Here is a 24,399-nt window from a genome sequence, read left to right as displayed (position 1 = left end):
TTTCATTATGGCCCCTTGCCAGGCTGCCAGCTGTATTATTATTTTCTGCTTGCTCAGGCTCCGTCCACTTCTGGTCCTGGAAGGGAAACACTGGCCGATGCTGTAGTACGTTTATCATCTTCAGGCTTTGTGACTAACCACAGGACTGCATGGAACATTCCCTGAAGAAATGGAAGCACCCCGCTGTTAGATCAAAAGGAGCCGTTCCGCAGCTCTTTGTAATTTGGCTGCTGTGCTGAGAGGCTGCTTGGCCTGGGCTGTGGGTGTGGTGGCTCTCATCACATTGCGCCGAAATTCGCTGCACTGTTTGCCCAGCTGGTGTCTGTTTAGAGAGCTATTTAGATTCTCCTGTGGAAAGGAAAGCTTCCCATTCTTGGAGAAACCACAGTGATTAAGTACATATAAGAGAAAAGCATTATGATGACTAATCAGAACAAAATCAATGATTCCCTTTTTGCATTATAAATGATGATGTTTATAGTCAACAGCTTTTAGCAAGAGCCCAAGTGTGACTTTGGGGTGGGGCAGGGGGAGAACCACATAAATGCCACTGAGAACGGGACCTGTCAGTTAAGAAAAGAACTGGAAACAAAGATGGGATCAGGGTGCCCATAGAAAATCTGACCTGGCAAATTCTTAACCTTTGTAATAGAAAATACTATCTGAGGAAACGAGTATTTTTGGTTAGCTTACATGCAGCCATTTGAGGCTACCCAACCTAGTCTCTCTGTCCTGTGGGACGCTTTCCACAAAACCTGACTTGAAGCCTGAGGATCTTGTGTTCCCCTAAATTTCCATGCAGCCGAGAAAGTGGGAAGACACGTCCGTAGGAACCCATCAGTGACAGGGCGCTCACCACCTCATGAGACTGTTCCGGCTTTTGAACAGCTTTAATTGTTGGAAAGGCCTCCCTCACATTTGGTTGGAAATTGTCTCCCTGTCATTTTTATCTATTGGTCTCCATGCTGCCCTTTGGAACTATATGGAAAAATCTAGCTCTCTCCACACTGCGGTTCTTGCAACATTTAAAGATAACGTAGTGTTTGCACTGTGTTATTTATAGTCTCCTGTCTGAATGTCCTCACTGTGTTCTGATTTGAAGGAAGAACACTGGTCACCTGTCTGCCACTTCCTACCAGAGTCCCCTGGTAGTGATCATGGGGGGTCCAAATGTTGCTCATATATGGAGATCTGCCGCCTCCTTTGTTCATGACACAATACTTTTATTAATTAATCCATCCTAAGATCTCAGTTAGTTTTTGTTGGCAGCTGTGTCATACTGCTGGCCTGTGTTTACCTTAAAGTCTGAAGAGCAATCAACCTCCTGTTCCCTTAAATTTCAGTATACCTGGAGGGTTTGGGAAGAAGAAGAAGCAAAAATTTTGACCTAGTTACTGTCAACTTGTTGCTTTTATCAAGGCCTTTGAATGTCGCATTTGATATTAGAATCTTAAGCAAGTGGATATATTACGTTGATATGTGGCTCTGCATATTGTCGCGTATGTGATGTGATAGGATCACACTAAAATTTATGTTCTCTTTTGGGAATGGTGGCTGGAGCTCTGTTAGAGTTTAAAAGGAAGTATATGTGCAGTTGAGGCACAGGGCGTGCACAGGAGCAGTTGAACAAGCGGAAGGTGTTATTCTCAATAAGGAGCTGACCCCACCCCATTGAGAAATTTAAGGACACTTGTAGGCAGTGTTTACAGAGCCACGGGAACTTCCTATGACCGTTTGTAAATATCTTTTGGGTGCCTCGTGCTGATGTTAGGTTCTGGCTTAGCAAAATGCTACCAGGCACAGTCCCAGCCTTCAATGTCAAGGAAAGCCTTTGTATAACTACCTTTGTACCTTACACAGAGCAGACCCTCCAAAATCGTTTGTTGGGTGAGCACATTCATTCAAAAATATATTTGTTATACCTTCCCGAATCAATAGATAGGACCTATGGAGGTACCTGCTTTGAAGTGGACAGAGCCTGTTCAGAACATCTCTCTCTATCTCTGCCATCATTGGACAACTGTCAATCTCATGACCGTTGCAGACTAGAGAATGGCTGACCGAGAGGTGGGAGGCCTGGCCTTGGAGAGTGCAGGAGCAGCTTCGATCTTCCACCTCCCCTGCCCAATCTTTAGCCCAAATCCCAGGAGCCAGAGCAGGTGTCTCCTTTCTTTGAATTTCTTTGCCATTTATAGCTTATATTAAACACTTGGGCATTTACAAATTTAATTAACAAGACTGTTAACTTTTCCCCACGAGTATATTTTGCTTCCCCAGCTAGATGGTCTGATCATTTGTATTCTCCACAGACCTCAGTATGGGATTTTGCCCATCAAAAGGTCAATATAAATAGATGTGGAATTAAACCATGGAGACCTGAGAGGAGTTGGGCTCTCCTTCAGAAGAAAGATCAAGAGAAAAAGGGAAACAGACATTTGGGAAATTCATACTCTGTGCCAGGCACTGTGCTGGGAACTTTATATTTGTTATTTCCTATAATCACTGTAAGACTTTCAACTAAGTATTATTATCCTAACTTTGCAGAATAGGAAACAAAGTCTCAGAGAAGTTAAAAGAACTTATCCAAGTTCCTTCCTGCAGGAACAGCAGTGCAAAGGAGCCTGTCCACCCCACATGAAGGTGCAGAGGGGCTGGAGGTGAAGATACTGTTTGTGGCTGCTGCTGCCATGCGGCCACCTTTGAGTTATAAATCAGGACCATCTCACTGATGAGGAAAGGTAGGAGAAAGGCCAAGCCTGAACGAACAAAGAGGCAAATAAATAAGAAAGGAAAAAGGGACCATGAGGAAGGAGAGAGAGGGAGAGACAGGAAAATTCCAGATTACTTATAGTTCTCCAAGCAGGCAGGACCTCACATCTGCTCAGTAGAGCAAAGTGCTCATCAGTGAAGTAATTTGTAAACCCCTGGGGAGGCACAGCCATGACTTGAGTTTTTATTAGTCCATTTCTCCCTGAAGGAGAGAGTATTCTTAGCTATAGAAGACAAGGACTTTTAATGGTGTTCTAAAGCTCCAAAAAGCTGGATTTCCACAGGATGGAAACAAAAAAACAACCCACCATTTGGGAAAAAGTATTTGCAAGTCATATATCCAACAAAGGGTTAATCTCCATACTATATAAAGAACTCACACAACTCCACAACAAAAAATGAAACAACCCTATCAAAAATGGGCAGGGGACGTGAACAGACATCTCTCCAAAGAAGATATATGGATGGCCAATAGGCACATGAAAAGATGCTCATCATCACTGATCATCAGGGAAGTGCAAATCACTAAGATATCACCTTACACCTATTAGAATGGCAAAAATAACCCAAACAGAAAGTGACAAATGTTGGAGAGGTTGTGGAGAAAAAGGAACCCTCATACACTGCTGGTGGGAATGCAAACTGATGCCGCCACTATGGAAAACAGTATGGAGATTTGTCAAAAAATTAAAAATAGAGATACCATATGACCCAGCCATCCCACTACTGGGGATCTATCCAAAGAACTTGAAATCAGCAATTCCAAAAGTCCCGTGCACCCCTATGTTCATTGCAGCATTATTTACAATAGCCAAGACTTGGAAGCAACCTAAGTGCCCATCAACTGATGATTGGATAAAGAAGATATGGTATATATATGCATACAGACAATGGAATACTACTCAGCCATAAAAAGGATAAAATCGTCCCATTCACAACATGGATGGACCTTGAGGGTATTATGTTAAGTGAAATAAGCCAGATAGAGGAAGACAATCTCTGTATGACTCCACTCATATGTGGAAGATAAACATGTACACAAAGAGAACAGATTAGCGGTTACCAGGGGAAGCGGGCGTTGGGGGTGGGCACAAAGGGTGAAGTGGTGCACCTACAACATGACTGACAAACAATAATGTACAACTGAAATTTCACAAGATTGTAAACTATCATAATCTCAAAACAAATTAAAAAAAAAAGAAAGCTGGATTTCCAATCATTGGACCGTATTTGGAAACTTTACTGCTCAGGTTAGCACTACCTTCTACTATAGCAATAAATAAACCTTGAGATCTCAATGGCTTACACAATAAAGATTTCTTTCTTGCTCATGAAAATTCCAGTGTGGGTTGGGTGTGTCTTTAGGGCAGCTATCCTCCATGCAGTGACTCGGTGATCCAGGCTGCTTCCATTTTGGGAAACCACCATCCCAGCACAGGGCTTTCAGATTGCTGTGGAAACCAGTGTGGGAGAGTCAAGCACCAATTTTAAATGCTTCACCGTGGCAATGCCACAGATCACTTCTACTAACAGCCCATTGGCCAGAACTCGTCACATGGTACAGCCTCACATGACGTCCGACACTTCGTTGGGAAGAGTAAGGGAATGCTTGGGTACTCAATGACTATTCAATGTCTCTGACACATTTCCCTTACTCTCTTCTTCCCAAAACCCTTTTTAAGGCAGATCATTGCTCTTGAGATAGAACACAAAATCCATAAGATAGCTTGTCAGGCCCCTTGCCTTGGCCAGCATGTTGCATTCACGCTGGACATTTTTCAGGTCTTTTGGCTCAACGTGCATTCTCTTCCCTACTGCCTTGAAATACTCTTCTCCATCTGTTTTTTCCTGGCTAACTCCTGTGATTATTTGTATTGAGATTTTAGATATTACCTCCTATGGAAACCTTTCCTGAAGCTCTAAATCTGGGCTACGAGTCCCTTCTTTGAGAATCCAGTTATTTCCACCATTACATTGCACTGTGGAACTTCACTATTTGTTTGTTTATGATGTGTTGGGTAGTGGGCTCTCTGATGCTTGGGTCCATTGCCAGACCAGCCCCTAGAGACAATGGGCAGCTCAGAGAAGATGCCTAATTGGTGTACGTTGGATGGAGGAAGGAAGGGATCCTTCTAAGGCAGAATGTGTCTGATGATACTGTTGTACATTTGATTCTAAAGTTAGTCAGGAAAAGAAAATGCACTAGACGGGCCAAGAAACTTTTGAAAACAAAGATTAATAAGGGGAGCTTCTTAGTTTCCTTGATGTGAAAATGAACTATAAAATTACAGTTATTAAAGACTGAGATGCTGGCCCAGGATTAGACCAAGAGATTAACAAAATAAATAACCGATGTTGCAGTTTTGAGTCCAAATTCTGCAGGGCAGGCCAGGCAGGCTAGAGACTCAGGCAGGGTTGCTATGTTGCAGAATTGTTGCTTGTTCTGAAAACATCTGTCTTTGCTCTTAAAGCCTTCAACTATATGTGGAAAATTGGTATATTGATAAAGGAGGCATTTTAAATCAGTGGAGAAAGGATGAATTATTGAACAAATAATGTTCACACAACTGGTTGTTATTTGATAAAATTAAAAAACAATAAAGTTAAGATTTAAGAAATTAAAAGATTAGAAAAGAAAGTTATATCTCTAACTTATACCATGTACAAAAAGTAAAATTGAAATGATTATAGACGTAAACATAAAAAATTTATGAACTACTAGTAAAAACATAGGAAATATTTCCTTTACGTTGGCAAGGCATTTAAAAAATGTCATCTGACCCAGGATTCATAATGGTTTAAAACAATGGATTTGATAACTACGAAACAAAACTCTTCTAAATAACTAAAAGCAATATAGCACCAATTAAAAGGAACACATGAAACTGGGAGAAATCTTCACAATATGTAATTTGAAAAGCTTAATATCTAAGTACCTACAAATCAGTTAGAAAGCAATTAACAATCCAGTTAAAAATGGGCAAAGGATATGAAAAAGTAATTCATAGAAGAAAAAGTATAAATAGTTTATAGAAAGAAGACATGCTTACCCTTACTGATAATCAAATTAATACAAATTAAAACCATGAAATAGCGTTTCCTCCGTGAGATCCCAATTATTAAGAAGTTGAATTGTACTCAGTTTTTGATGATGGTTTAATATTTTAGAGAAAAATTGACAACATCTATTAAAAAGAAAAAAGTGCCCATATTTTTAACCCTACAGTTATACTTCTTCACCTATAGGAGACTGGTGAAGTGGCTTATGGAATATTATTCACTGTTTAAAGGCATGAGGTATATTTGCTATACATATCTGTATGGAAAATGTCTATAAGAGAGAGATTTAAAAAATAACTTATAGAATAGTATGCAATACGTAATCCCGTTTTGTTAAAAATGTGTGCATATGTTTTATATATGCATGAGAAAAAAGCCTGGAAGGAAATATAGCAAACTGTTAACGGAGGTAACTTCTAAGGAATAGGATTTGGGGAACTTTCATTTCTTATTTTCCATATTTTAGTATTATTATTTTCTTAAATAAATGTGATACTTGTTTATATTACTTAAAAAAAAAAGAGATTCAAAAGACACTGCTTAGTTTATCTTAGCAAAGCTTTGACTAGTTAGATAGGACCTTAGGTACCAAAAAATGCATGTTGTGCCATGCCATTCATTCATTCATTCCTTCGTTTGTTCATTCATTCATCAAGTATGTAGGGACACAATTGTTGTGTGAGGTCTTTTTCCCTATGTGACTCTCACCTATGTAATTTTCTTTGCCATTTTAGTCCAGAAAAGGAATCAGTTGGAAATAGTTAAGAACCTAAAGCAAAGGATGTTTGTGAGGGACCCTGTCGTAAACCCGGCAGGGGGCGCTGTGGCTGGCAACCGAGAGCTGACCAGTTGTTTGCCTGGATGTCTGAGAAAGACCCTTTCTATTTCAATCTGAAAGATTCATGTTGGAAGAGAGGATATTTTTATATAAAAAAAGAAAAACCCCTTCATAGTCATTTTATGGGTTAACGTTGTGTTGGCGGTCTCTACTTCAGAGCTATCAATCTTGTTCCTAGGTAGGCCTTTGGTGGCAATGCAGGGAATTAAATGGACGTGCTCAAGTCATGCACTCCAAAGATAGCTGGATACATGTCAAATCTCATTATAATGAAAGATTAAAATGAACGAGTACGCTTTAAACTTTATCCTGTCTTGGCATTCAAATGCCACATGACTGTTGGTTTACTGAATGCAAAACCAGAATAATGTGACTGCACATTGTCTTGCGTATGTGGTGACAGCAGACTTTGTAGGCATCGCAAATTTGCCCTCATGCCTTCAAATGCAATTTTGTTTTTGCTCCTGTTTTTGGTCTGTATGAAATTATATTGCGTTGTGTCGTTCATTTAACATGAAACTAAAGCGTGCTTTGGTAACCAAGTCTTAGATTTAAATATATGAAATACAAGGATATTATTCTGAAAGATTTTTGGATGGCTTTGAACATATGAAACATAAGTTGTGATTATTCATATCGCAAAATGACACTTAGCAATAAAAATACTCAATGCCATTTCTTTAAAGAGCCATTTTCCTAAGTCAGATAAAATATGATGTAGTCAATTTTTATGCCACTGTAATGAAGTCAGATATAGTATATTTTACAATTAAAATATCCCAAGTCCTTCAAACTCAATTTGAGTCGTGGTAAATATAAATGGGAGAGATCCTTTCCTTTCTTTTCTCTCTATCCTTTCATCTTGTATTTTACCAAATTGTCGTTTCAGACAAGTAAGCTCCTGCCCCTAGCACACATTTAGAATTGCCGTACAGTCAGAGATGTCCATCAGCTGAAGAGGGGGCAAGGCTATACAAAGCTGAAAAGGAGCTTTGGCCATAGTTAGGGACAAATAGAAGTGCACAATTTATGCAGTTTGTCTGGCTAATTAAAGCAAAAACCCACAGTAGTGAACTGTAAGAAGGTGCCCCATGGGATAGAATTTATAATTTAAAACAATTCTGGTTTTTCTCCATTAACTTTATTGGTTAAACAGGTAGACTTCCCGAAAATTTGTGGTTAATCTCTCAGGTTCAATGAATGTATTAAGGAAATGCCAACATCTTAGCTGCTATAAAGATTTCTTTCTTTAAAAAAAAAAAAATCTAAGGACGTAAGTTTGAAAAAGATAAAAAAAGAGTCCACATGATTTTGCAAGTCATTGTACCTTGTGCCTTTCCTGAAATGACCTCTTTATATCCAGCTTATTGACCTTATTGATGTCCAAATGCAAGGCTAGTGTTTAGGGCTTGTGCCAGACTCAGTTTACGTACCCGCCGGATCTGCACCCCCCTCCTGTTTATTGGCTGGAGCAGACCCAACAATGACTTGTGCTGTTCCTGCAGTGTCAAAGTCAGCTTACTGCTGCTGCTAACACCACCGCTGCAGGTCAAGCTGCTCTCAGTGCAGCACTGACTGGCACAAAGAAGTCGCTGCATCTGAAGAGGCTAGGTGATACCTCTTGAAAGTGCGGAGAAATTAAAACCCCATGGGGCCAACTTTGCCCAGTTGGAGACAGCAGATAGGAAAGGGCCGGTCAACGAATTCTTTTATTTCTCCCCATGCCCCAAAACTGTTCTGAGATGTAGTAGTCCCTCCAACCTTCCTGAAGATATCATGTGGGGCTGCGCAATCAGACGGGCTGTTACAAAGCTTTGGCCAACTTGGTACTCTGCACCCTTGCATTTGGGCTCCCTCTCCTCTGCCTCACTGCCCTTCCCCCCAACCCCTCCTTCTCTAGGCTCTCACTTTCTAGTGAACTGTTAGCACATAAACATATGACCCAGGGTCTATTGTCTAGAGAACCTGAGCCAAGAGAGACAGAGACTGTGTTGGCTCTGGAAAGCAGACCCTCTGGTGGGCTTTGGCAGTGGTAAGTGCATGGTGACAACCTCTGGCATATGGTAGCTTCACAGTTACTTTTATCTGAAGTTAATGAGGACAAAGAGGAGGTGGAGATAAAGTATTGAGATATCATCTCATGGTGGCACTTGATCCATCTTGGGGCAATGATAACTATAAGGATTGTGATGTGGGATAATCACTTTTGAAGGCATTGGAAGCCTTGCAAAGAGAAAAATAATAGGTACAACGCAGCTAATTGCTATCGTGAGTCTCTCTCCGAAAGCCAGGGTATTCCTACAGTAGCTTTAAAGGAGGTTCTCATCTCCTAAAGCTGCAGGGCAGAAGATTTTAAAATTAAGATCTGATTATAAGGGTGGCAGAAGTGCAGAAGACTAAATGTACAGCCTTAATGGCTCCTCAATGTCAAAGAAAATTCCCTGATGGGAAAAAAGTGGGACCTTGAGACTTTGGATGGTGACCTTTGCCTGGCTGAGACTGAGAATGTTGGATCCCAAATGGCCTGAAGCTTCCTGTCTGGCAGAAGCTGTCTCCAGCAACTTAAAGAGATCAACCTCCCCTTCCCCGGGGATTACATCATGACCTCACAGACGAGATGCTCCACAGCTGACCATTGTTTTTCTCAAGATCTGTCCCCATCACCCCTCGTTGTCTCCTGGCTAATGACCAGAGTTAGGTCTGAGCACAGCTTCGGTGGGGAAGTACACTCCCTGCTCCAAGAGAAAACAATCTATGTGTCAGAGGACTTATAGGAACTGACAAATGTCTATCAGCAAAGACATGTTGGGGTGGATCTTGAGAGTGTTAGATTGTCATGGTCACCTAGAGCTGGTCTTAAAAGTCTGTTGGAGTGACTCTTTGACATTTACACGGGATCATGGTCTCCAATTGATAAGGCAGAGATGACAGGCTATGAGAAAGGTAAGGCTCAAAGAGTTGGGAATATTAGAATGGATTTGCTACATAAAACCCCACAACTCTCCACTTAACTATGTTTCTTGAAGGAGACTGGAGGACATTTCCTTCTGAAGTCAATAGGAATGCACAGGTTAAGGGCTCACTCATCCTTAAGAGGTCAGCATTTGTCTTCTGTAGGCCGGGGCTAACAGTGACAAACACTGCCACAAAACTGGGCTCCTTAATGTTAACGGGGAAAATGAGATTCCAGAATTATTGGACGGGGTGGCAGTTCTTAGCCCCCAGAGGCAAAGGTGGCCGTAATTATCATCATCAGAAGCACTGCAGAGTAGCAGTTAGAGTGCCCTAACCTCCAGAGATTTGTAGGATTGGCAAATAGATCATGGTGTTCCTAAACAGGAGACAGATGGATGACTAGGATGTTAAAATTGTATAATAATCATAAAAAAGCAAGCAGAAGGCTAACATCAGTCCTTGCAGTGGAAAATTGTGGCCTCTCAGTTTTCAACTATCAGTTTACACATCTAGAATCCATAGATTCTAAATTCATAGGAGATCCCCTCAAAGACAGACACTACTATTTCCTACAAGTGTACATGAAAATTTATTCTTCTAATCCTCTTCTTCAAGAGATCTGTAGATATTTCCCCAGGTAACTAGTGCTAGAGAATGGGGACTCCTATATGCAAAGTCTGAACTGACACTGATACCAGGAGATCTGAAATGCCACATACTGGTCCCAGAGTTAGATCAGCAGCTTTAGGAGGCCAAGTGATGAGCTAAGTTTTACCTAAGTCCTTTTCATAATGGGCCCATTGTTTCCACAAAATTACCCTGTGATTATTTCATAGGTCCCCAAATGCAATAGATATATTTGGGGTTGGCAGAACTCCCAATGGGTTTCCTGGCTTGTAGATTATGGGATACCATGGTAGGAAGGGCCGAGTAAAGCTACCTGAAACTATTCTTCAAGATAGTACATCAGAAATAATATTTCATTCTAGGGGGAATTATAGATATTATTACCACCATCAAAGACATAAAGGAGGCAAGATGGTGGTCCCCATAATATCTCCATTCAATTCACCTATTGTGTCCCTTCAATTACCAGATGAAGTAGGCCACCTTAAACTTATTCAGGTGATAATCTCTTTGAAGCTGTGGTATTGGATGTGCTATATTTACTGGTTAAGATTAACATATGTTCTCAGACTTGTATGTGATTACTGACCTGGCAAATGCTTTCTTCTCAATCCCCATCAACAAGGAAAATCTATAGTGGTTGCCTTCATATGTGAAGAACAGCAGTATACATTCACTGTCTACATGTCTGCAAGGACCTTGCTCATCCTGACATGACACAGAACATCACTATGACCCACCTATTGATGACGTCATGCTACTTGGACTTGCTGATCAGGGAGTGGCAAGTATCACTGATGCCCTAATACAGTGGTTCTCACTCAGGGGATTTTAACTCCCGGGCGACATCTGAAGATGCCTGGAAACATTTTTGGTTGTCACAAATTGGGGATTGTGAGCAGCTGGTATTTGGTAGGTAGAGGCCAGGGATTCTGCTGTATACGCGACAATGCTTAGGACAGCCTCTCATCCTCTGACAAAGAATTATCTGGCCCAAAATTTGAATAGTGCTAAGGTTGAGAAACATGGCCTTAGTGAGACATCTGTGTACCAGAGGTGGGAGATAAACCTTATGAAAATTCAATATCTCTTACATCAGTGAAGCTTCTAGGGGTTCAATAGTCTGGGGATTGCCAGACATTTTTTTTTTAAGTTAAAGGATAAATGTGACATCTTAGGCACTCAAAAATATTTGCTGAATGAGTAAATGAATGAAAGACATACAGGAAGAGTTCCCTGTGCAAAGAGAAGGTTGCTTGAGAGAGAGAGTTTCCCAGAGAAAGGCGGAAGTTTGCTGTGGCCAGCGGCCAGGAGAGGGGGTGGAGGTGAAGGTGGGAGAAGGCTGTGGTTTATATGGTTTACATGCTATTTATTTAGACACCTGCCCACGGAAGGTGGAGGACAAACAAGTGGCTTTCATCAAGGGAGAAACAAGGCCAGGTTTGTATTCTAGAATGATCACTTTATGGCTGGTTAGAGAGGTTGTCCTGAAAGACCATGAGACTGGAGTCAGATAAACTAGCCTGGTCCCTATTTGTAACAGTCCAGTTGGGGAGCGATAAACACCTCTTCTGGGACAGAATGGAAATAGAATAAAGGAAGAAATAAATTCCAGAAAGAGTTGGGAGGAAAAATGATCAGGATTTGGTGACTGAATTGGGAACGTGGGTTGAGAGAGAAGAAGGAGTGGAAGAAAACTCTCAGGTCTCTATGTCTTTGGGTAACTGGAGCACACAGGAGTAAGTCCAGTTTTAAGTGACAGGTCGTGAGTCTTGTTTTGGATATTTGCAATTTAAAGATGCGGGGCGTACAAGAGGAGGTGTGCAGTTGGCCACTGGAAAGGTGCATTTACAGTTAAACCCAACTATCCCACTTCCGTAGGAATTGACCTTCCAGTCAGACCTGGACATGTACAAAATGACTCATGCACCATGCTATTTGTTTCAGTCTTGTTTGAAAAAGCAAAATACTGGAAACAGCAGAAGGGGAAGGGTTAGATAAACTATGGTGCCTCTGTACAATGGACTGCCGTGTAGCTGTACAGAAGAGTAAGGAAGCTCTCAGTGAACTGATTCCGAAAGATCTTTGGGGCACATTGTTAAGTGAAACAACAGAAACAACAAACCAAGGTGCCAAACAGTGTGTGTAGTATGTTCTTACCTGTGTAAGAAAGAATGAAAATAAGAACATATATAAGAAATAAGAACACATAATAAGAAAATACATTTGTATTTACTTGTATATGCATAAAGAAACACAAAGGATATAAGATACTAATCAAAGAAGGGTGCCTTATAAGGCCGGTGAAGAGCGGAGTAGAAGAACCCAGGGTAGGAACAAATCTTCCCAATGAATATCTTTTAGATTTGAAACATGTGAGTGTATTACCTATTCAAAACAATTCAAATGTTGAAAAGGTGATATCCTTACTGATTAGCATTTATCTACATTTGGAAATTTGTTTCTGGCCCTGAAAAGATGTATTTGGCTTATGGATTTATAATATTCCTGTACTTAGCCACCCATCTATCTATCCATACATCCATCCAACATAATTATTCATCTATGGGCTGAGCGCTAGGCTAGCCACAAGGGAAATAATACAGAAAACAGACATCGTTCTTGCCCTCATTCTAGATATAAAAACAGAGATTAGTCAAATCACCCCATAAATACACTAAAATGTCAACTATGCTACAAAAAATGTGAAAAAGGACCTAGGTTATTCTGGGATGGGGTAGTTGAGGCCATGTGAGGGAAGGCTGTCCTGAGGAAGTGGCTTCTGAACTTCAGGAAATGCAGGAGGTAAGAGGTGAAGAGAGGGAGCAAAGGCAGAGAGAAGAGTATTTGTAAAGACTCTGAGGCAAGAAAGAGCACAGTACTTGAAGAACCCGACGAAGGCCAGGATTGCTGCCAAGAAGGGGCCTGAGGAGATGGAGTGGATTTGTTAGAGAGGGAGGGGTACAAACATGCAGGATCTTGTGGGGCATGCTGAGAATGGGAGTCTTTGTAATCAGAGCAAAATTGGAGGCCATTGGTGAGGTTTAGATTACAGTGGAACAATATGATCCCATTTATGTCTTGTGGAGATCACTGGCTGTGCTTTGAGACTTAAGGGGTGTGGATCAAGAGTCGAGTCAAGGAGACTAGTTGGATGACTATCGCCAGAAAGTAGGCAAAAAGTGGCCTTTGTTTGGACCAGGGTGGAAGTTAGGGTTAAGAGAAGTAGATAGATTCAAGAGAAAGTGAAACCAAGAGGTCTTGATGATGGGTTGTACAAAGGGTGAAGGAGAGAATTTGTCCAACATGGATAGGTTTCCAGTGAGTGCAACTGAATAGATGGGGCTGAGATTTCCTGAAAGAAAACATCAGGGCAGAGTGTTTGCTGGAAGACACATACAATTTGAGGATTCTTGGACTTCCTCGTGGATGACTAATGACCTGGAAAGGCAACACACTGATTATATCACGATTTCATTTTTAGAACACATACTATAACTACACATTGGTTAACAGTATCAATGAAATGTTGCTTACCCATGAGTCTCATGTTCTTTATTTTTCTGTATACCATATTAGTTCTTGACAAAGTATTTCTCCACTCATGTCTTTCCGAAAACACATACCGTGTATTTTGGAGGCATGGGGTTCTATAGGATCCTTTCTCTGTCTACTCATGAAGAGGAAGACTGTTGTTGTTTCGCCCATGAGCCCATCGCTGTCAGCTTTCTCAGGTGGCGTTTTGGATGTGTCAACAACAAAATTGTCTTTTTTCTTCTTGTTCTCCCTGTGAAGGCTTAGCTGTTAATCTTCCTTTGTGTTTCATATTTCATTTCTGTTTTTAAAAGGATGCCCTGTTATTGTTCTTCTCTTGGCTGGATCTGTATTTACAGGGACCTTTCTTCTTTACTTTCTTTCAGCCTTCAGCAGAATGATTTTGGTAACTTGGGACTCCCTTGGGGAATACAGCCATTACACTTTCCGTCCTGCTGTGTGGCAACACTGCTTCTGATGTTTTCACAGGCCCTGGATATGGTAGTGCTGGGGGTTTTGTCTTCCCAACTTTTTAAACATAACACGGATGCTATTTCTGGTATCCATAGAGGGAGCAGTGGGTTCATTGGAAGTATCTCAGGAGGAGCATTTTTTCTATATAGAAAAGAGAGGATGAGAGATTCCTTTAAGTTCCAAAAACTGGCATAAAATTGATTAGTTAAAAAAAAGTGCTATTTGTTCCTGTATAATTTATCTGACCACAGAACCGCATTCAGCAAAGGGCACCATGACCTCTTCGGGGAAATGGAGCAACCTGAACACCTGATTCAAATTTTCTGGCCTGAAGGCAACTCCAGTGAGTGACTTCCAACAGATCCATAACAACAGCCTGTTTTGAAAATGTGTTTGCTCCTAACAGTGCAAGGCCCCTTTTTCAACTAATGAATCCTTTCAATGTTTCTGAACTGGGAGGTAGATGACTTCTGTCTGTGGTGATGTATAGATCGAAGGACAACAGCAGCTCATTAAGGGAGAAGTATCAAGAGAATGAAGAATACAACTTTAACAATGGCGAAAGCGGAGTCTCAAACTGCTGACCTTCAGGTGTATTTTCTTGGGCACTATCATGGCCATGAGAATGGCCTCACATCTCTCATGGCGGGGGCCGTAATTGACCTACAGCCCCAGCTGCTTTGTTCTGAAATCCATCACTTGTTGGCTCTGAGGTCACACTTCCTATGACTGAGCAAGGCGGATCCTGGCAGGTAGGTTTCTGGGAGAGAAGGGACACCTCTGCCTGTGGCTTGAGGCTTCCCCACTGGCCTTGTCAAACTTTCTGTAGAACTGCCCTGTAGTCCAGGAGGCATCTGCTCAAACATCCTTCCTTCCCTTTCTCCTTCCCTCAGGTCAGACCTGCATCACAGTCCAACATTTCTCATAGCTTCCTCCACCTCCTTCCCCATGTTCTCTCATAGGCATTTCTCTTAATAAATTATGTGTACATTTAATTCTTTCTTGGTTTTTGCTTTTCAGAAGACCCAGACAAGGGATACATGCAGTTTCTACTGTCCCACCTCTTCTATGATCTTGTATCCAGCCTGATTCACACATTTGTTACATGTCTGGCCCCTGTAGATGTTTGATTTTACTTTCCAGGTCTTGTGAAGATAGAGAAACAGGGAAGGACTGGCCAATTAGGAAAATATTACTCAAGCGGGAATATGAGGTTAAATTATTTGATTTCTTGAAAATTACCAAATTTGGTTGTCACAATAATTTAATTTATGAATGATGCATCTTTTATTTCTTTAGCAGCTTATTTAAATTTTTTCTATTTTAATTTAGCCTGTGAGTCCATAGAGTATCCTCAAAATTAGAAAGTTGTAGAATTAAAGATGTACTTTGCCTTTTATTAATTTGCATAATTATTGAATGGCCAAATTCTTTCTTGTGTTTGAGAAGCCTTGGGTTATTTCCATTAATCTCTACTTTTCCATAGAAAGAGGTGGATTAAACAATTTTCTTTGAGTATATTGTGCACTTGTAGTATATATTGTCATATGATTGCAATAAATAACCTTTTGAAAAGTTTCCAAACAACAAAAATAATTTCTAAGCTATTATTATTATTTCCGGTGATTATTTTTATAAGAGAATTTTCTCTCTTTTCTCTTTCCTTCCAAAAGAAACTCATTGCTCTCCTTGACTTCTGGTTTAATTGAATCTAAGCTTTGTGGTTGTCGTTGTTGTTAGCAAAAACCATGACCACTTCTCTTTCAAGTTGGAAGAATAGGCCACAATACAGAATGGATTTTCTCCATCTTAGAAAGTTTTTGTTGTCCTCCAGAAATAACATGGATACAACCAGGACCCACTACCTAATTTTTGGGGCCCAGTGCAAAGTGAAAATTGGGCTGCTTGTTGAAAAGGTAGGGAAAAGTGCTGCTAAAGTTACTAAAATATGAAGATCTTCCCTTTATTTTATGTATCTCTTTTGCTCATATTCACACTCTATTGTCCCATTGAACTTCACTTGCAAAACACAAGTTCAAAGGTAAAATTTTTAAGAATTTCAAGAGGGCCGGCCCCGTGGCCGAGTGGTTAAGTTAGCGCACTGCGCTGCGGCGGCCCAGGGTTCGGATCCTGGGCACGGACATGGCACCGCTCGTCAGGCCACGTTGAGGCGGCATCCCATATGCCACAACTAGAAGGACCTGCAACTAAGATATACAACTATGTACCAGGGGGGATTTGGGGAGATAAAGCAGAAAACAGAAAAAAAAGATTGGTAACAGTGGTTAGCTCAGGTGCCAATCTTCCAGCAAAAAAAAAAAAAAAAAAGATTGGCTATAGTTGTTAGCTCAGGTGCCAATCTTTTTTTTTTTTTTTTAAAAAAAAAAGAATTTCAAGAAAGTAACAGCAGAACATTCAACCAAAGATGGGACCCTTCTGAGTGTGGGGCCCTGTGTGACTACACAGGTTGCACTCCCATGAAGCTGGCCCTGGATTCAACTCACCAGAGAGTCCATAAATAAGCCAGAAACCAGGGGGAATGTTTTGGCTCTTTTCTCTAGAGTCTCTGAGGTGGAGGTGTACACAGGGCTCATGGCTACTGCTGGAGTCAGGCCTCCAAGATGAAATGGAAGTCACAAGGCTTTGTATCTGATGTGCAAAGGCATAAGCAATTTTTCTCCTCCTATTTTGCCCTTAGCTCACTTGGATGATGGCTTCACCATACTGTCCACCCGGTGGAGAGAAGGGTGATTACTTGTTCATGGTGGTTGATTTTATTTTGACTTTCCATTTTAAACATTTTATATTGTTATGTTTACCGAGTCCCTGCCCTATGCTGGCTTCGGCTTAGGTGGTGTTCATATCTCCTTGTCCTCGTGGAGCCTCCATTCTCGTGGGACGAGACTTGCAATAAGCAAAATAAAGGAATAGACAAAAATGTAGAGAACAGCAAATATAGAAGTGCTATGAAGGAAAGTCGAGTAGAGAAAGAGGATGTGCCTTACAGTTGTCATCAGGATGGCTAGGGAAGGCTTCACCTAGAAGGTGGCATTTGAATGAAGACTCGAAGAAGAGGAAGGAGGGAGCTGAGCTGACCTCTGGGGAAGAACGCCTGACAGGGTCACAGCCAGGGCAAAGAGTCTGTGGTGGGAACAGAAAACTTTGCTGGTCGTTGACCTTGCATGAGCTTTCTGTGTAATTTTAGCAGGAGCAGATCTCCATGAAAGCATCCTTTCCATCCTTTTTAGGTCAAAGAATAGTACTTCTCTGTCGATTCAGTTAAAAATGAATGAGACAAGAGTTTCTACACCTTGGTTGGATGTGGCCACATCTCCTCCAGAAGGAGCACAGCTGCCTTCTGATGTGGAGTAACTTCTCCAATGAGACCTTTCTCATTAAAGGGCATCTCTTCTTAATGGCTGAGGTCAAAGCAAACTTTAAAGAATCCGATCGATTTCTCATTTATTACATTTTGTTTTGCGAAAGATTTTATGTCAGCATTTACAGAATGAAGGTGCCAATAGTAAAATAATTGGTTTATAAACAGAAAGTTAATCAAGCGTTCCCCTTTACATGGTTCTCTCCAAGGTCAGGACATGGCTGAAATGCAAAGAGAATGCACTTGTACAGTAGGCAAATGATGGTTTTATGTGGAGGGTCCTTAACCTTGAGACTCCTTCTCGGAGGCAAGTGTTGAAGCAAACGGCTTTGAGAGCTTCAGAGGAACGGAACACAATGGTACCTGGGAACAGAAGAATGGTGTCTGCAGTTCCATTAATTGGGATAACAATTACGAAAGCTTGAGAAGCCTCAAATTTCAGAGCCCACATTAATCCCCAGGAAGACTTTTCCCCTGGTGGATATAATATTGCTGTTTTCCAGGTGCATTCCTAAGGTGTATTACATTTCTCAGACTCATTCTGTATAGGCCACTGTCACAGACAGGATTTGGGGGTGGCCAAAAAATTCTTTGGTTTCATCCAGGCAACTCTCTGGTTTCCTGGAGTGTCAGGGAACTTGGTGGAAGCCAGAGTGAGAGCAAACCTGACTTTTGTCTTGAAGCATGAGCTCCATGTCCTGGTTTCAGTGAAGTGCAAGGCAGGAATGCAAAGAACGCTTCCTGGAACTGTTCATGTTTACACGTTGATAATGCGTTTTTTCATGATGTTGACCCAGATGTAGCCATAGCTCGCCTGGGGACAGGATCTGCTTCACTGATGGGCCGCTTTGGAATTTAATGGGCTTCTGTGGAACATGGACTATATTTTCCTGGAAAATGGAATATGAAAATAGCGGACAATTTCCCATAAACTGAGCTGAATTCCAAGAACAGCACATAGGTAATCCTACCTGATTCACCTTTGGAGCTCTACTTTGAATTTCTGTGGGTGGTGACAAAGCTGTCATGAAAAACAGCATCCTTCACCTGTGACAAAGAAAAGTGCCATTAAGTAAAAGGTAAACAAGGTTTAAAAAAGTTGTCATTTAAGGCCCTTGTCTGATCCTTACCTGAGGGTGAAAAATCCTACAGTGTAACAAAAATATCTCCTATAAAGTACAGATGGTACCCAACTTAGGATGTTTCAACTTACGATTTTTCGCCTTTATGATGGTGTAATACTGATTCAGCAGAAACTGTACTTCAAATTTTGGATTTTGAGCTCTTCCCAGGCTGATGTGCAGTACCCTCCTCTCCCCTGATGCTGGGCAGCTGCAGCAGGCGCAGCTCTCATTCAGTCACTGGATCACGAGGAGGAAAAACTGATATGCTTAGAACCATTCTGTACCCAGACAACCATTCTGTTTTCCACTTTCAGTCCAGTATTCAATCAATTATATGAGAGAGCCAACACTTTATTATAAGATAGGCTTTGTGTTAGATGGTTTTGCCCAATTGTAGGCTGATGTCAGTGTTCTGAGCATGCTGAAGGTAGGTGAGGCTAAGCTATGATGTTCAGTAGGTTAGGAGTATTACGTGCATTTTTGACTTACGATATTTTCAACTTCTGATGAGTTTATAGGGATGTAACCTCATTGTAAGTTGAGGAAGATCTGTAATCATTTGTTTAAATGACATACCCCAAAGTCCTTGTGGGAAACTCTTAGATAACATTTGGAGGGTCCATGTAGCAGAAGTATATTTGATAACCACAGTCATCTCTATCAGTGATGTTTCTGTATTCACATTGGTGTTGAAGCCTTTAGATAAGTAAGAATTGGTATATGTTAGATATAGCAGTTTTCAGAAGATGAATATGTCATTTTTCCCTTTTTCCCTTCTCCTTTATACAGGAAATGCTAAGTTATTAAGCTCATTGATATTTCTTGAAATGATATTGCTATTTCCTGTTTGAAGAGCCGTGGAGGGTGGGTCTCCAGAACAGTGTTCTTAAGAGGACTCACTTAATGATTCCACTGCTTATGTTTTGCAGAATATTTTACTCTTTCTTTTCTATTAGGCAGAGACCCAGGAGGGTTAGGTCTGAAATGAAATGGAAAACAGGCATAGCCCTCTCCCTGGACCTTTCCTACTAGTAAGCTGTTTTCTTCCCTCCAGAAACTACTGCCACTTTTGCCAATCTCCCATTGATGTCCGGTGACAGGGGACGGGGAGGAGACTGGGCAGGAATGTGCTGGGGCTCCTTGCCACTGCATTTCCACTTGGTTGGCCAAAATTGATTAGGGACTGGGAAGACACAGCATTTAGGCTGGTTTTTGGTACAGAAAAGGAAGGGAAGTCAGGCAGGACATTCAGTATAGACCCATATGCTTCATACATAAAGAAAAACATATTTTTAACTTAAATGAACTCCAGAAGCATAAACCAGGATGACTTCAGTTAAAGCACTAAGTTCCCAGTCATTAGCTCTGGTTCCACAAACCTGCCCCTACCTCCATCCTTTCACGTTGGGTCCTTCTTCCCTGTTTCCATGTCCATGGGTCTGTTAACAAGCACACACTCAATCAGAGAATTTCTACAGTTTCCAAAAGCTCACAGATAAAAGCATCCAGAAGCTTTTCACATCTCATCTGAAATCTTTCTGAGGATACCCATGTGTAGTGTCATGGTCACAAAAATCTTAATTTTGAATCCTTTTCCTATCACAGAGAATAGTTCCAATCACTGGAAAACTACCAGCTTCTCCAAGAAGCCAGATCCTTTGGAAATCGTGCAAAAACACCAACAGAAATAACAAAACCAACAACACAAAATAGGTTACAAAGTCTCTGTGTAGATCTATTTCTATTGGCTTTTTGAGAGTAGCCAGGAGAGAGCTTTGAAAGTATGATTTCAGCTTCAATGACATAAGGGATAGAATATTAAAAGGGGGGAGGTTACATTCAAATTTAAGTGCAGGAGCTCCATGCTTCTCAGGCAGTGGCTATCTAGCCACAAGTCACACTTGAGTTTGGACAGTGGACACTGATTACTCTGAGACAGTTCATTATGGCTCAGGATGGTCTTTCAGGTTCTTCTCTACCTCTCCTTCTGCCATCTTGACTGGTTCCACTCTTGTCTTCCAAAAGACTGGCTCAAATGGCCAAACCACTGGTCCTCTCTACTTCTCCATCCTTGCTTGGCCAGACAAAGGAAAGGATCATTTGCAGATTGGCTGACAGGCAGTCTCTCCAGGAGCCTCCCTGGATGGCTTACCTTGGGGAATTTATCAGGCTTGGATTTATCCCCAGTCTGGCAGGCCCTTTTCTCTCTATCACAGATACGATTACTTCACTCACGAGACTCAAGTGTAAAACCAGAATTCTGATACATTGATTTTCCACAAGAAATATAACTGAAGAGAGTCTCCAGAACTCCAGAGAGGTCATGCTACTTGGAGAATTAAGTCATAATCAGACCAAAGCGTGGTCAGTCAGGAGTCAGAACTGGGGGTATTAGTGATGAGGTTTCAGTTAGAGTGGTGCATGCTCTCTGTAGTGTATTAAATGATGGCCCCCTAAAAGATATGTCCACCTGGAACCTGTGAAGGTGACCTTATTTGGAAAAAGGGTTTTTGCAGATGTAATTAAGGATTTCAAGATGAAATCGTCTTGGATTAGGGTGGGCTCTAAATCCAATGACAAGTTACAAATTATGTGTCCTTATAAGAGAAAAGAAGGAGAGAAGACACATAGAAAAGATGGCCATGTGAAGACGAAGGCAGATTGGAGTCATGAAACTACAAGTCAAGGAATGCCAAGGTCCACTGGGCTGGCAGCTTCCCAGGCTGACCAATCTTTTTTATAAGGAACACATTTTGTCCTTAGATATGTTAATCCAGCCACCAGGGTCTTGCTGGCCTGAGAGCTACTCTTTCTCTTGAATCTGCCTTTGTACTCAGTATCTGATTTTATAGCTTAACTTTCAGTGTGGCCTCCTAACCCCCAAAATTCTTGGGGATAATGATGAAAGTAGAAGATATACTTCTGTAGAAAGCATATTCTGCAAGAGTGGAAAATATCAAAATGTACTTTTTGTTTCTATGTGCATCTTCCTGTGAGACTGTGCCAGCTCTGATTAGTTCCATGACTTACCTATTTTCACAGGGTGTGAGTAGTGAAATCAATGAGATTTCCTTCAAGGTGTGCTGAGTCCACTTCAGTAGTTATGGCAACTGGGTGAAAGAAAAAGCAGAGACACAAATTATCTAAGGTTGAGTGTAACTCTCTCTAGCGTCAAGACCATCCTTCCTGTCTCCTCCAAAGAAGATATTAATTCAAATGTCCTTCCTAATTAAAAACTGAGTTTTTCTAAGAAACACATTTCATGGAAGATAGATGCTTGTGCTGACTCCTGGAGGATGACTAGGAGTTGCTTTTCTGGCAACCAGGTGGGGTGAGGTTGGTCCAGGTGGTGAGAATGAGTGCCAAGGCTTTGATGGGACTAACACTGGCATGGTCTGCACACTGAGCAGCTCTGACTGTTCTTTGTTGGTGACATGGAGCCCTTGGGAGGATTAAGGAGGAGAAGATCATCAACAGATTTGAATTTTTCAAAGAGGCCTTTGGTGCTGTGGCAGAGCGTGGGTGGGAGTGGGATGAGAATGGAGGAGTCTGGGAGAATACCTAGCAGACTATGGAAGTAAGTAGTTAGTATCAAAATGTAATTTGGTCTTGAGTTGTAAGGTTTTCGAACATTCTATGTCTTAGCTCGTATCACATTTCTTTTTCCATCCATCTTTCAAAGATGTTGTGGGATAAAAGTAACAAGGTATGTGCAAAAGCAGTACAAATTGTTAGGAGCAGCTCACTAAGAATGACAATTTATTATCCCAGATAATTCATAATAACCAATCTCCTTACACAAGGCAGCATGGAGTAGGATAAGGGGGGATAGATAGTGATGGGAAAGGCAGTGTCCGTGGGCTGTATCATGCAGGGCCTGACTTTGCAATCTTTATAGGAATCCATAATCCAAATGCCTTTTTGTTGAAGCCAAAACAAGCATTATGCACAATTAAGCCAATGTTAGCTACCAGTTCTTACTGGAGGGGGAATTATACCTCCATAATATGTGCTAAAACCAAAAATAGAGAACATGGTCAACAAATGACAAAAAAGTGGCCACATTCTTCCTAGGGTCTAGGGCAGCAGTCACTCATCATGGCATCTTATCTTTCTAGTGCTATTCCCAGCACATCATAGATGACCATTAAATTACAAAAAAAAAAATAAATATAGGGAGCACACAAAGCGTATCAAGGCTTTCTTCACCAAGTGCTGGTAGACAATTTTCTTTCCTAGTATCAGGCAACTGGAATTATTCAAGCTGAGTCAAACTAACCAAACTTTTGCCTTTACAAATAAAAGCAACTTCTAACCCACAAGCTGTCTGATCGTGTCTGCTCATATCTGTCTTTTTCTTGGTCATTTGCAAACACAAACTGAACGCTGAACTTGGGGAACTTTTTGCCTTTTTCGCCTTTTTTTGTTAGTTGAGTTTGGAAGTAGAATGCTGAATAAATAGAAATTCATTCTGGGTCTCAGGGCTCCTTATGAAGGTAATTCTGACCTCCAGTCACACACAGAATATTGGTAATTTGACCTCAGTTCCCACATAACCTGTCATTTTATACAGCCAGAGAAAGCAGAGGAGGACACAAATGAAGACGATATATTTCTGGTGACAAATGGAAACAGAATCAATTACCAAAAACTATCCTTGCTCAGGTGATAACAACCCATATATTTCCTTCAACTTTTATTTACAGGTGTGTATCTTAGGCCTGTGGGTTCCAGAACACAATTTGTGATGACTTTTGTGTTTGGTTATAAAATTTTCCCAGTAGGCTAACATTGCTTGTATGCAAAAAGTAATCAGGTATTCACATACTTATAAAGTAGTATGTATTATTAATAAATGGTTGGGATAAAATATAACATTTTTCCCTGATTAAAAAAGTGATGCAAACTTACTTTAGTAAATTTGGAATATGCATAAATGTGCAGCAATCACCAGGAATCCGTCACCCAGCTATAATTACCATTATTTGAAGTATTTCATTTTTTTCCTTTTTCTGTGCATGTATAAAATCATTGTGTGATTATATATATATATATTATAAATATATAATTCTGAATTCTGCTTTTCTCTCCTTTAAAATCGGTGTACAAATATTTTCCCCATGTTATTGAATATTCTTTGGTCACACTAGGAATGGTGAAGTCTTTAATTGGTTAATTTTAGGTTATTTGATCCTTGGCATTGCTATATATGATGCTTCCAAGACAACATTGCAGAAAGGATCCTTTTCCCTTTTGTTTGTTAAAAATAAAGGTATCTGTATTTCATCTACAAAGTTAGAGATGTTTGAGGGGAATTAGGATCTACATGTTCTACATCAAAAAAAATGTAGTCAGATATCTGGCAGTGCCTCTTCTGTTTCTTATTTATATTCTGTACATTCTCTTTTTTCTCCTGGTGGACCCCAAATCATAGAAATAACTAAACTTCAGCAAGCGAGGTGATTCCTCCGAATCTGGAGGGCTCAGCTCAAGCTCGTGTTGAATGTAAATGCAATATTTTACCAAGCTCAAAACCATCCCCAATATCCCTGTGTGTATCCTTTCTGTGGCATTGTGCCCAGAAGAGTAACCGATGAGGATGCAGAGGGGTTAGGATTGAAGAGGCAAATTCATCAGGC

General features: G+C 40.9%; 1 long non-coding RNA gene across 1 annotated transcript; it reads right to left on the bottom strand.

Moving 5' to 3' along the window:
* Nucleotides 1-10,952, bottom strand: LOC106782639 (uncharacterized). Its single transcript, XR_001379883.3, has 3 exons — nucleotides 10,839-10,952; nucleotides 4,076-4,220; nucleotides 1-161 (listed from the first exon to the last, which is right to left on the bottom strand). It is a non-coding gene; the product is annotated as an uncharacterized lncRNA (long non-coding RNA).
* Between the last annotated feature and the right edge of the window lie 13,447 nt (nucleotides 10,953-24,399).

The sequence above is a fragment of the Equus caballus genome, chromosome 26 (genome assembly GCF_041296265.1).
Source record: "Equus caballus isolate H_3958 breed thoroughbred chromosome 26, TB-T2T, whole genome shotgun sequence".
Lineage (NCBI taxonomy): Eukaryota > Metazoa > Chordata > Mammalia > Perissodactyla > Equidae > Equus > Equus caballus.
This window is presented reverse-complemented; position numbering and strand designations above follow the sequence as displayed.